Below are 13,471 nucleotides of genomic sequence, written 5' to 3'. Positions count from 1 at the left end.
TGGGGGAGATCTATACTATGGGGGGGGGGATTAATTTTTGCTAGGCAGAGGGATCACAGTGCATTAAGGCTCGTTCACACTAGCGGTTAGGAGGCGGTAAAACCCTTCAGCTGAGCTGCCGTTTTTTCATTTACCTAGCTTGAAAAATAAAAATTTGAATGAAAACGCTGCCTAGTACAGAGGAACCCTCGCCTCTGTTGATGTCAACGAAAACAGGAAATGGCACCTACAACAGCTATGAGATGAGATCATTGTTGTCTGCCATTGCCTGTACCAGCGTAGTACCCCTTGTCGTCTTGATGCAAACTTCAGGAGGCCTTCTGTTTAATTTCCTCTGAATGGTTGCAGATTAGTAAGCGACCTGAGAAACAAATCAGTCCGGCTGTCAAGTATTATCCATTCCGATGAATTGTGTCCGACCGTTCTTGCAAAATTTCTCCTTTCTGTAATTTGCAGGATATCTCTACTGTAAAAGGCCCCAGCAATCAACTATAAATTAAAAAGAATGGCAGATTTTAGACGGCTTTAGAGCAAGCTTTCCAATTTGCTTCTATGGGCTTTTTCTAATTTTAATTAGACCTTCTGTAATCTGGCACCCATAAAACAAGTTCCTGCGGAGCTCCTGTTAGCAGGTTGAGGAGGGATTGTGTGTCCTATTACTTTGCTGCGGCTCTAACTGCCTGTTTTATGGACAGAGCGGTCTGATAGGTAGAAATATTGAGCTAGTTATAGAACTGCACGTCTTAGGGGCACTGGTTTTTCACTCTCTTGTATGTCGAAAAGTAATTAACTAATGGAAAGGCGTAGCTAAACATGTCACATGGGATCTAGTCAAATAGAACCTGTTCTTAAAGTGTAAGTAAAACCCCTTATTTTTTTCAGCCAAAGAAACTGCCATCTTTGCCTCTGTTTAATCTACAACTGTCTTGATGCTGCACATGTGATCCGTTATGACACCAGCCATTGAATGGTTTGACAGTTTGGTTGAGAGCACAAGCAATGGGAGTGTTACATTTCTGGCATGTGACGGAAATTAAACAGTGTTATGGATGGGTTTACTTCTGCTTTAAGTGGTAATTGACATCTGACAGATGACTATCACACCTTTTTATGTGGACACCCCCCTAAATAACTGAATTTGGGAAATTCCCATGAAGGGTTCTGGTAATGTGACAGCATATAAAGGTATTTTGGACAATTCCAAAGTTTCAATTCTGTGGCGACGGTTTGGAGGCCCTTTTACACAAAGCTAGCTCCGTAAAGACATGGTTGGAAGAGTTTGTCGTGGAGGATATTGAGTGGCCTGCACAGAGCCTGACCTCAACCCTATTGAACAACTTTGGGTTGGGACTTCAGGTCTTCCAACATCCATACCTGACCTCAAAATCTCGAACAGATGCTTCAAAGCCTTGGGGGGAGACTTTCCAGAAGAGTAGAGGGTCTTGTAGCCACAATGATTAGGGATAACTCCATATTTATTCCCATGGTTTTCAATGGGATGTCAGTCAAGCTCCTATAGGAGTGATTTTCAGGTGTCACAAACCTATTTCTTGCTTGCAATACAATGGAATACTATACAGACCATTACGTTATTAAGTATTATTATTATTATTCCTTCCTGATGAGTGCTGGTTGCAATCCAGGTCTTCTGATCCACCATCATTACCTAACCTCCTAAATACTCTTTTGGCTGAATAGGCACAAATTCCCACTGACAGACACATTCCAAAATCTCATGGAAAGCCTTCCCAGGAGAGTGGATGCTGTTATAGCCACAAAGGGGAGGGGGATTACATATTAATTTCCATGGTTTTGGCATGGATTGTCCAACATGCTTATATGTGTGATGGTCGGTTGGCTACAAAAGTTTGGCCACCTAGTGGGACATTATATTGCAGTGTAGTCCGTTATCCCATACTTAGCTCCAGGTTGCCCATTTATACCCTTTTTTTCAAGATTTCCCATACCACCCTTTATCCAGGGGCCAGTCTCTCTCCTGTCGGCCATGGAGTGGGTTCCTACACTTCAGGCGTGGAAATAAAAGCTGTCATTCAGATGTACAGCTGTTCAATTAAACTTTCCTTCCTCTCCACGAAAAGTTGACGGAAATTTGTGGCGTGTTCCTTCTCAGTGTCTCCTAATCATGGTAATTTAACAGATTCTGTAATTACCTGCCTGCTACATCTTGATTGCTGTTTTTTTCGTCCTTTCTGTTTGCCGCTGGAATTTACATCTAATGAGAGCTACGTTCATTAGCTGTCATTGTATAGGGGTGGTCCGACCTTCTGAGTAATCTGTGCTGTCATTTTCCTTCCGTACATAGCTTAAAGAAGGACTCCTGTCTGAATAAAAAGCCAGATATTGTTTCACAACAGAGCAGTGGAAATTGCTGAAGGCAGCTAATGGACATTTTCACCTCCTTTCCTTGTAACGAAAGAGGGGCTGCTTTTCGCATATTACCCTTTACCATTGTAAATGTGGTAAAAAGCTTATAATCTCTGCACTGTTTTTTTTATTTGATGAGGTAAAAGATGTACAGTATAGACTTAGTTTTTTGCCTATAAAAAAAAATTCTTTTTTTTTTTTTTTTTAACATGTGAGTTTTTCGAATGCCCCCCTTGTGAGAAGAGCTTTGTGATTGGCTAAAATTGGTGCCAAGAGCACAAGTCCCTACCCCCTCTCTAGCCCTGCTAGAACACAGTTCCTCCTGCTGAGGTTGAACCCTCCACCATCTTCTGCCCTGCTCCTTGGCGTAGCCCTCCACACAACATCCCCTGCCATAGACCTTCATATTCAGAGAAAGGAATGTCCGCACAGGAATAGATTCACTGCACTTTACTGGTGGTGTTCAGAAAATATCATTACAGTCACCCTGTAGTCACTTATCATCCCCTTGGCTAAGCCCCGTGGGAGGGGCGAAACGGGTTGGGGTGTGTGGCCCAGGCAGAGTCTAGGCTGAGGCTGCTTCCACTCTTTATACACAGGGGTTTAGTGTGATGTCCGGTTTTCAGGACTGTTTTCTTCTGCTCATTGATGAGCACTAGTCACATCGCAGGGACATATACAGTACATTCCAGAGTCAATTGACATATACAGTAAATCCTGTATAGTGGATGGTCAGCAGTAGTCACAAGTCAAAGCACATGCAGCACTTTTAACAGCCATTTCCCTTTCAGTCTCGTCTCCTGTCCGGGGTCATTAGTACTCACAGGACTGTGCTCTCTCTCTCCCGAGAACCTTCCAGTGAAGCAGCCTCAAACTGTGATCTGCAGCCTGGCCTAAAATGCCTTTTTTCAGTCCTCCCTAGCCCTCACCTCCTTAAGGAACAGAATTACTACAACTGGCAGCTCCTATGTATAGTTCCACTTCACCTGGCCTCCTGCCCTGTCCCGGGACTGTGTGTGCTACATTCTCGCAGATGTGGGGTATTTGGCTCCCATGCCCCAAGTGCAGCTAGGACCCCTCCCAACCTTTTTCAATCTTCCCTAGCCCTCACCTCCTTAAGGAACAGACTGACTACAACTAGAAGCTCCAGGTCTACTCCACCTGGCCTCCTGCCCTGTCCTGGGACTATGTGTGCTGGCTACATTCTGGCAGATGTGGGGTGTTTGGCTCCCATACCCCGAGTGTAGCTAGGACCCCTCCCAACTTGGCATATAACTGGGCACTGACTCACCCATGACATTACTTTGTAATGTGCATGGTCACCCTAAAGCTGTCCTTAAACTATACATTCAGATTTTTCCAATTTTGTATCAAATCAGTCATGCCCTTTCAGCCTTTCACTGTATAGTTGATTGTAATTCTAAAGAAGATTGTATAGTGTATGATTGTCCTAAGTCAGTGACGGTCATCTTGCTTGATGTAGGGTGCTTCAAGTGTGGCCCATGACATTACAAAGGCTAGTCATACTCCTATAGAGTACTCTCATTCAGTCCGCGGTCTTAGCAGGCGAAATCAATACATTCCCCCATCTCCGTCATACAGAATGGGTGGAGGAATTTGCACTGCTGGCTTTTGTATTCAAACAGTGGCAACACCAGCAGCTGTCTGGATACCTAAATTGACCGCATCAAATTGGATACTCTGCCCAGAGGCGGCCAATAATGATTGGTGGTGGCGGTGGTCAACCTGCCCTTGAACAGTACAGCACATCCTGGTATGTAGTATGGTCATTCTATGCACAAGGCCAAGCAGATGTCTTCTGCTTCCTCCTCTAAAGAAGGATTGGCCTCGTTGTAAAGAGATCTAACAATATATGGCCGAGTATATCGGATGTTTATCTGAGGTTTTCAGATATCATAGGGTATCAGAGGGTTGTCAAATTAGGAACAGGATCAATGTTCGTGTAGTAGTTGCACATAACCCAAATTATATTGGAGATGCGATGATGGTTTGCTAATATTTGCAGATTTGCAAAGAAAAAAATAATATATATAAAAATATAAATATAATATTGTGTGTTTATATATATATATATATATATATATATATATATATATATATATATATATATATATATATAATATGTGTGTGTGTATATGTATATATATATATAATATGTGTGTGTGTATATGTATATATATATATATAATATGTATATGTGTATGTGTATATGTATGTATGTGTATATATATATATATATATATATATATATATATATATATATATATATATATAAATAATGTATGTATAATAAATTACATACAATGTATTTTATTTTTTTGCAAATGTAATTTCACATCTCACACTAGTTGCAGTCATTGAAGTAATTTGGCCTTTTCATGTTGCACTGATTCACTCGACAGCTTGAACTCGCGACCCTAACACCCAAAACCACTTCCTCTCAAACTTCACATGACCATTATTGCCAATCCCAGACCAGTGATTGATGAAGAGAAAACAATCTTTTTTTTCTTCTTCTCTGGCTCCCTATTTACTCAGATGTCCCAGAGGCAGATTCACAAGTGGGCAGCTTAATCCCCTTTTTATGCCTGGATTTCTTTAACTGTCTGCTATCAGTTTTAAAGATCAGCGTCGGCTTACATTACACAATATGCAGAAGCTGGCTCTTTTGTGCAGGTTAAAGGGAATCAGTCACAATGGGGAGCACCTGTCTAAAAAACATCAGATGGAAGCACTCTCTTGCCTTGACCTGGATCTTGGTTTCCCACTGGGGACACAGTCTGCATGGAGTCTGTGTATGTGCGGTTTTTTTTTTTGGCACTATGGATTTCTCCCAAATAGTACAAATTCGTAGAGGTAAAAATCGCACACCAATCACTGCAATATGCACATATGGGTGCCGTTCATTCTTAATGGCACCACAAACTCAGTGCAATTTTCCTGTGCGACATACACATCCACAAATTCACTGGCCACTTTATTACTTACTCCGGTTCAATTGCTTGGTAACACAAATTGCTAATCAGCCAGTCGCATCGCAACAACTCAATGCATTTAGGTATCTACACGTGGTGGAGGCGACTTGCTGAATTTCAAACCGAGCATCAGAATGGAGAAGAAAAGGTATTTTTAAGTGACTTTGAATGTAGAATGGTTGTTGGTGCCAGACGGGCTGATCTGAATATTTCGAAAACTGCTGATCTACTGGTATTTTCATGCACAACCATCTCTAGGGCCTAGAGAAAGAGAAAATATTCAGTGAGCGGCAGTTGTGTGGACGAAAATGCCTTATTGATGTTGGAGGAGAATGGGCAGACTGGTTTGAGATGATAGGCAACAGTAACTCGAATACCCACTCGTTAAAACCAAGTTATGCAGAGTACCTTCTCTGAATGAATGTGCAACACATTGAACCTTGAAGCAGACGGGCTACAGCAGCAGAAGACATCTCCGGGTGCCACTCCTGTTGGCTAAGAACAGGAAACTGCGGCTACAATTTGCACAGGCTCACCAAAATTGGACAATAGAAGATTGGAAAAATGTTGCCTGGTCTGATGAGTCTTGGTTTCAGCTGCGACATTCAGATGGTAGGGTCAGAATTTGGCATAAACATGAAAGCATGGATCCATCCTGCCTTGTATCAACGATTCAGGCTGGTGGTGGTGGTGGTGGTGGTGGTGGTGGTGGTGGAATGGTGTGGGGGATATTTTCTTGGCACACTTTGGGCCCCTTAGTACCAATTGAATATCGTTTAAACACCACGGCCTACCTGAGTATTGTTGCTGACCATGTCCACACCTTTATGACTACAGTGTCCCCATCTTCTGATGGCTCCTTCCAGCAGGATAATGCACCATGTCACAAAGCTCCAATCATCTCACCACTGGTTTCTTGAACATGGCAATGAGGTCACTGTACTCGAAATGGCCTCCACAGTCACCAGATCTCAGTCCACTAGAGCAGCTTTGGATGTGCTGCTGACAAATCTGCAGCAACTGCGTGAGGCCATCATGTCCCTATGGACCAAAATCTCTGAGGAACGTTTCCAACACCTTGTTAAATCTATGCCACGAAGGGCAGCTCTGAAGGCAAAATTGCGTTCCAACCCAGGACTAGCAAGGTGTACCTTTTATAAAGTGGCCGGTAAGCGCACATTTAATCCCTCCCGCTAATCTTTTCTATGAGTCACTTTGTTACTTTTCAAGGTTGGTCAGTTTTGGTCACCTGGGGGAATTGATTTTTCAATGTTTGTACAACAAGGTATGGGCAGATGAGATGGTCCTGGGCTTTGTTTGCAGGTGATGATAAATGACTCTCCTATTGTCCACGCCTGACTCAAGAGAGTGTCTTGTTTCATTGAGGTGGACATTGGCAGGATGAGCTGGGGTGATAGACGGAAGTGTCAGACCTGAACAAAGGTTAATGTTTCTAGGATGGACTGCCTTCATTGGGGTGGGAAAGTCAATAATAGACTTGTCAGCAAACTTTTTAACTAGATTTCAGGGCTGGCTTCCTTCATTTACTCCCAAAGTCGGGTTATTTTTGGTCTTTTTTTTCCTTCTTAGCGGTGCTAGGATTGTGCAGCGACAACTGGAATAATATAACTGGAATCACGTAAGTGATCTAATTCTTTTTATGCAAAGAGGCTCGTAATGAGCAGGGATATCATTAAGACACTTGCAGATAGATCACGGTTGTACAAATCCCAGAAGCTTTAGCAAATACACCTAATCAGTTAAGCTGGCGCCTGATGTTTTTTGAGTGTTTTCTGTTGCAATCGGTGGAAATTTCTTCTCTTCGGAGCTGAAATGGATGGCTTCCAAATTCGTTTGTTTTGTCCATGTTGCATGCTTGTTGTCTGATATTAGACTCTTGGACCACATTGGGTGACTTGGCTACCTATTGAGGATGCTGAGGACCTTAGTAGAGATTTTCTAGCTATGGTTGGTGGTAAAAATCTGTAGATCTGGTTGTCCTTTTTTAGGCATTTATTGTCCTGCATTCATTCAGGAGAAAGGGGGGAAAGGGGACATTGTTGGCTCGAAGTGGGGAATATTGTTGGCTCCTACCAAGGGGATGCACAGATTGTGTAGACTTTATTTTTAATTTTTTTTATTTTTTTTTATCTATGATTGTAATGTGATTGCTTTAAATAAGTCTTGTGGGATTGTTTCAAGTTTCTATGTCCCTTCATCAGAAATGCCAAAGTCCAACTGGGGTGGAAGATGTTTTTGTTGGTTGGATTGTTATTTAAATATGGCCAGCATCTTCTATGCACAGTAAAGATGTGTGCTTTTTTATTTTTATTTTTTTTATTTTTTTATGTAATTTTAATTTTATTTTATTGAAAGCTTTGTTTTTCTTAAAAAAAAAAAAAAAAAAAATGCATTATTTTGATTCATTTTTTTTATTTTTATTATTTTAGTGAAAGGTTGGTTTGTTTTTCTAAAAAACAAATGTGCATTATTTCGTTTCATTGTTTTAAATGTATTTTTAGTGAAAGGTTTGTTTTTATAAGGCTTTCCACTGTTGCGGTTTTTGACGCAAATTTTACCACAATTTTTTTTGCTGCGACTTGAAACGATGCCTGTGTATTCTTGAGATCTGTGGACCTTAAGTCACATCAAAGGTGGGACCAAAGTAGTGCAGGGACTCCTTTTTGAAGTGGCTGCGTCTTGAAGTCACACAGATATGAACGGTCCTCATTGGAAATCATGGAGGTGCGACTTGTCATGCGACTTTTCAGTCCCAAATCGCATGAAAAGTCACACTAGTGGAAACCTAGCCTAAAGAAAAATGTGTATTATTTTGTTTCATTGTTTTAAATTTATTTTAGTGAAAGGCTGACTTTGCAACTTTTGGATGGACTGGTCAGCGCCAACTCACAACCATCCAAAGTTGCATCAAAGTTACACTTTAAAGCCACACGACTTTGGAGTCGTATATGTGTGAATAGAGCCTGAGACTGGATTCACTCTTTCGCACAGCGGGGAGCGTGCCTAATGACACAATGTACAAAAGCACATTGTTGTACTGCAGTGCCATGCATTCCTAAAAGTGCCCTAATGCACAATGCCAACAGAAGTGCATTGCTGCTCACCACAACGCCTGGTAATGTTTTTTTTTTTTTTTTTTAAACGACATGCTGCTTTTTTTTTTTTGGTGTGATTTGGTGAATTGGGTATCGCACAACAATGTGCTTCTGTGAACACACTGCAAAAGTGTGAACCCAGCATAGGGGCTCATTCACACCAGAGCATGCATATAGAGATGTGCACCCGTAGGTGTGTGTTGTGCATACATGCTGAGATGTGTTGTACAGCATGTTAAAATTAGAATAGTTGCGCACTGCTATGTGGAAAATAAATAAAAGTGAACCCTAGATTGCTGCTGTCACTAATGTGCTCCCACAGATAACAGTATAAGAAAATTAAAAAGTGGCAGCGCTGCAATACATATAAAATAAAACACAACTACTATCTATGCCATATGTGAATAATGATAATATAAATAAAAAGTCCAAAGAAAGTGACAACGTGAACAAAATCTTCAACTGATGTATAAAGAAAGACCTGTGTGATGTCTCCTCCATATCCAAAGTGCTCCCACCACCACATGCAATGCTCGCTCACCTCCTTTACACAACCCTGCAAGGGGTCAAACGCCTTGCACTTAAAGTGGTTGTAAACCCTTACAACACACTTTGACCGACAGGAAAACCTAGATTAAGGCTTACCTGTAGGTCCAATAAATATCTCCTAAACCTACACGGTTTAGGAGATATTTGCCGAAAGACAGGCACCGCTGTCTACGGCGCATGCGCCGTAGACAGTGACGCGCAGGTGCACTGAGCGCGGCACCCGTCAACGGCGATATGCCGCACGTGGCAGCTCCCGTGCGCATGCGCGGAAGTGACGTCATCGCGGCTTCACCGAATGACAGCGGCGGAGCAGCGAGACCCACCGAGAAGATGGATGCGCCGGACTACAGGGGACAGCGGTGACTTCGCTGGCTCCTGTGTCAGGTAAGTGACACATAATGGACTACTATGAGATGCATAGTAGTCCATTATGCTTTACCTTTGCAGGGAATGAAAGAGGAATTAACTCATCAGGGTTTACTTCCTCTTTAAGCCCTGTACACACAATGAGATTATCGGACGAATGATCGTCCGTTTTTTTTTTTTTTTTTTTTTTTTTTTTTTTTTTTTTGCATGCTAATCTCAGATTGAATCTGATGAGTTTACTAAAGTCGCGAAAATTGCCGCACGACAGAAACAAACATTTCAGAAGTGATGTCCTGTTGTAATGCATTTGTATTGCATTTCCGAACGATAGCTGTACTGATTAACCCTCTCATGCCTAAGCCTATTTCTGACATTTGGTGTTTACAAGTTAAAATTTGGATTGTTTGCTAGAAAATTACTTAGAATCCCCAAACGGGGACATGGGCGCTTTAAAAAAAAATTCTTATTTATTTTTATATTATTAAATTGTGTTTAAAAAAAGAAAAAAATATGATCAAGGGTCTCTTCCCCTCAACCCTGGCCGGTGGTTGTGGGGGTCTGCGAGCAGGGGGGCTTATCAGAATCAGGAAGCCCCCTTTTTAATAAGATCCCAACCGCTCCCCTCCCATGTGAATGAGTATGGAGTACATACCCCTACCTATTCACCAAAAAAGTGTAAAAAGTGAGTAAAGACACAACACAAGTTTTTCCTCAGCGTAAAACCATCATTTTAATAGGATCTGGCAACGCTGGATATATACTATATTGCAAAAAGTATTGGAACGCCTGCCTTTACACACATGAACTTTAATGGCATCCCAGTCTTAGTCCGTAGGGTTCAATATTGAGTTGGCCCACCCTTTGCAGCTATAACAGCTTCAACACTTCTGGGAAGGCTGTCCACAAGGTTTAGGAGTGTGTCTATGGGAATGTTTGACCTTTCTTCCAGAAGCTCATTTGTAAGGTCAGGCACTGATGTGGACGAGAAGGCCTGGCTCGCATTCTCAATATTGAACCCTACGGGCTAAGACCAGGATGCCATTAAAGTTCATGTGTAATGGCAGGTGTCACAATACTTTTGACAATATAGTGCATATTATATTTTTAAGGTACCAGAACCAGTTTGGAGCCAGTACCAGTTCATGGAATGATGTTTCAAATGGAAGATCACTTGACCAGACATTGGCAGTCAAGTTTGACAGGTACCCTTATGTTTATGGTAACATAAAATTTTTTGTGGTGGTGTTGGGATTTGAGGTTCCTATTGCCGGATACAGATGGGGGGGCTCTTTTATTTAGGACGGTGACACTGGCTGCGCTGTTAGGTCAGGGAACTTTGCCGAGCAAGAAGGATCCGATTCCTATGAAAATCTGTGTATTGTGAATTTCCCATCTCCGAAGGGATTGAGTTTCTCAATCTGATCAGTGACAGCAGCTCTGCTCTGTTTACTGACACTTAATCCTCTGAGAGCCGGAGGGGCTGGGGCCTTATTAATTAAAGTGGAGGAGAATCCTGCATATTTACAGCAAACAAAAGGGGACAAAGGTGAGTGGAGCACAGGAGCGTTCCCTACTTGTGTGCATGGTGAGTCTTGACATTCCAGCCTTATCATTGGGCTCAATGCTGACAATTCATCTGCAGCACCCTCATAATGAAGTCCTGCTACTGACATTTTTGGATAAAGTAGCCGGCCTGTCAGGGAGGAAATGGGATTTAATAAAAGGTTGCAGAGTTACAGTACATCTAAATCCTGAGGAACCACATTTAGTTTAAGCTTGCCTTTAAAAAAAAAATTAAATAAGGTTTTCAGACTTATTTCAATCTTTTTGATTTTCGGTATTGGTCATCACCACTGGTCACTTTTAGCTATATGTTGTCTCCATGCACTCTCATTCTACTCGCATTCTACATGCACCTAGTATGATCTTCATTAAGGATGAGCTCAGATTTTGTCCACATGAATGGCCATATTAGGTCAGTGGTGTCACCATCTTCCTTGCCCATTTGTGTAGCTAGAAATGGCCCTGGCCACAGTTAATTGGGCAGCAGTGGGTGGGAGCGACTTCTTCCTTCCCATTTTAGTCCGAACTTGTGATCGGCCCTCAGTTCCCAATCAGTGCCGCTCCCCATCCAACCCAAGCTCATCCTCAGTCTTCACCAGAGTCACATTGGACAATGAAAGGACAGTAAGACAAAGAAATTCATTTTGGACCGCAGTCCATGGACTTTATGGGCACACACCATTCTCTTGGTAAAAAGAGAAAAAAAAAATACTACTTTTACTAATGCAAATTAAAAACATAAAATCAGTTAAAACACAAAATACAGTAGCATATTGCACCTACTGTATATATGGATTTGGGGTGGTAGCCAGAATTCACTATAATGTTAGCCAAGGCAACAATCAAAATTTCTTTAAAATGTCGATGGTTGTGGGTGCCACCATCCTTTTACTAAGCACTACTTTTTAGTGAGCGCTATGTAAATGGGTGGTGGCACTTCCAATTATCAATAGAAGTGTGCTGTGTAAACCTCACAACTGGATATAAAGACATACAAATCCTTTGGCAAGTAAACCATATAGATATATAGATATAGATGTGCTTTTTAAAGCTTATTTGAGGCTTTGCAATACCAACCTTTCTGCCCGTGCCAGATAGCATGTGGTCTCCACATAGAGATGAATTAGATATGTAGTAGTACTCCAAACAGCTTAATAGTTGAAATATGCAAGCTAATCTGTGGCTGCAGGACTGGTGACATTACCCCCTCTATCACGTGACCATGCTTAGGGCTAATGATTATCCGCTAGGCCTGAGTTCCACATCATAGAAGGAGGTTATCTATGGTCGAAGGACTGGTGAGATTATCCCCTCTATCACATAACCATACTTGGGACTAGTGATTGTCCGCTAGGCTTGAGTTTCACATCATAGAAGGAGTTATCTATGGCTAAAGGACTGGTGACATTACCCACCTATATCGCGTGACCGTGCTTAGGGCTAGTGATTGTCCACTAGGCCTGGATACCACATTCTAGAAGGAGGTTATCTAGGTTTGAAGGACTGGTAACATTACCACCCCTATTACGTGACCATGCTTGGGACTAGTGATTGTCTGCTAGGCTTGAGTATCACATCATAGGAGGTTATGTATGGCTGAAGGACTGGTGGCATACCACATTGTAGAAGGAGATTATCTAGGTTTAAAGGACTGGTAACATTACCACCTCCATCACGTGATCATGCTTGGGACTAGTGATTGTCTGCTAGGCTTGAGTATCACATCATAGGAGGTTATCTATGGCTGAAGGACTGATGACATAACCCACCTATATCACGTGACTGTGCTTAGGGTTAGTGATTGTCCACTAGGCCTGGGTACCACATTCTAGAAGGAGGTTATCTAGAGTTGAAGGACTGGTAACATTACCACCTCTATCACGTGATCATGCTTGGGACTAGTGATTGTCTGCTAGGCTTGAGTACCACATCATAGAAGGAGGTTATCTATGGCTGAAGGACTGGTGACATACCACACTGTAGAAGGAGGTTGTCTAGGGTTGAAGGACTGGTAATATTACCACCTCTATCACGTGGCCATGCTTGGGACTAGTGATTGTCTGCTAGGCTTGAGTACCACAGCATAGAAGGAGGTTATCTATGGCTGAAGGACTGGTGACATACCGCACTGTAGAAGGAGGTTGTCTAGGGTTGAAGGACTGGTAATATTACCACCTCTATCACGTGGCCATGCTTGGGACTAGTGATTGTCTGCTAGGCTTGAGTACCACAGCATAGAAGGAGGTTATCTATGGCTGAAGGACTGGTGACATTACCCACCTATATCACGTGATTGTGCTTAGGGTTAGTGATTTTCCACTAGGCCTGGGTACCACTTTCTAGAAGGAGGTTATCTAGGGTTGAAGGACCAATAACATTACCAGTCCTCTATCATGTGACCATGCTTGGGACTAGTGATTGTCCGCTAGGTCTGGGTACCACATCATAGAAGGAGGTTATGGAAAGGTATTTTGTAGGAGGAGGAGTGCTGTCCAG

The 13,471-nt window shown here is 42.2% G+C and overlaps 1 protein-coding gene across 12 annotated transcripts in view; it reads left to right on the top strand.

The window, feature by feature from the left end:
• Positions 1-13,471, top strand: part of TENM4 (teneurin transmembrane protein 4) — a 2,098,843-nt gene that overhangs the window by 1,721,847 nt on the left and 363,525 nt on the right. The gene's annotated exons all lie outside the window — the stretch shown is intronic.

This window comes from Lithobates pipiens, unplaced genomic scaffold (genome assembly GCF_037356315.1).
Source record: "Lithobates pipiens isolate NorthernLeopardFrog02 unplaced genomic scaffold, aLitPip1_a1.2 Scaffold_23, whole genome shotgun sequence".
In the NCBI taxonomy this organism is placed as follows: domain Eukaryota; kingdom Metazoa; phylum Chordata; class Amphibia; order Anura; family Ranidae; genus Lithobates; species Lithobates pipiens.
This window is presented reverse-complemented; position numbering and strand designations above follow the sequence as displayed.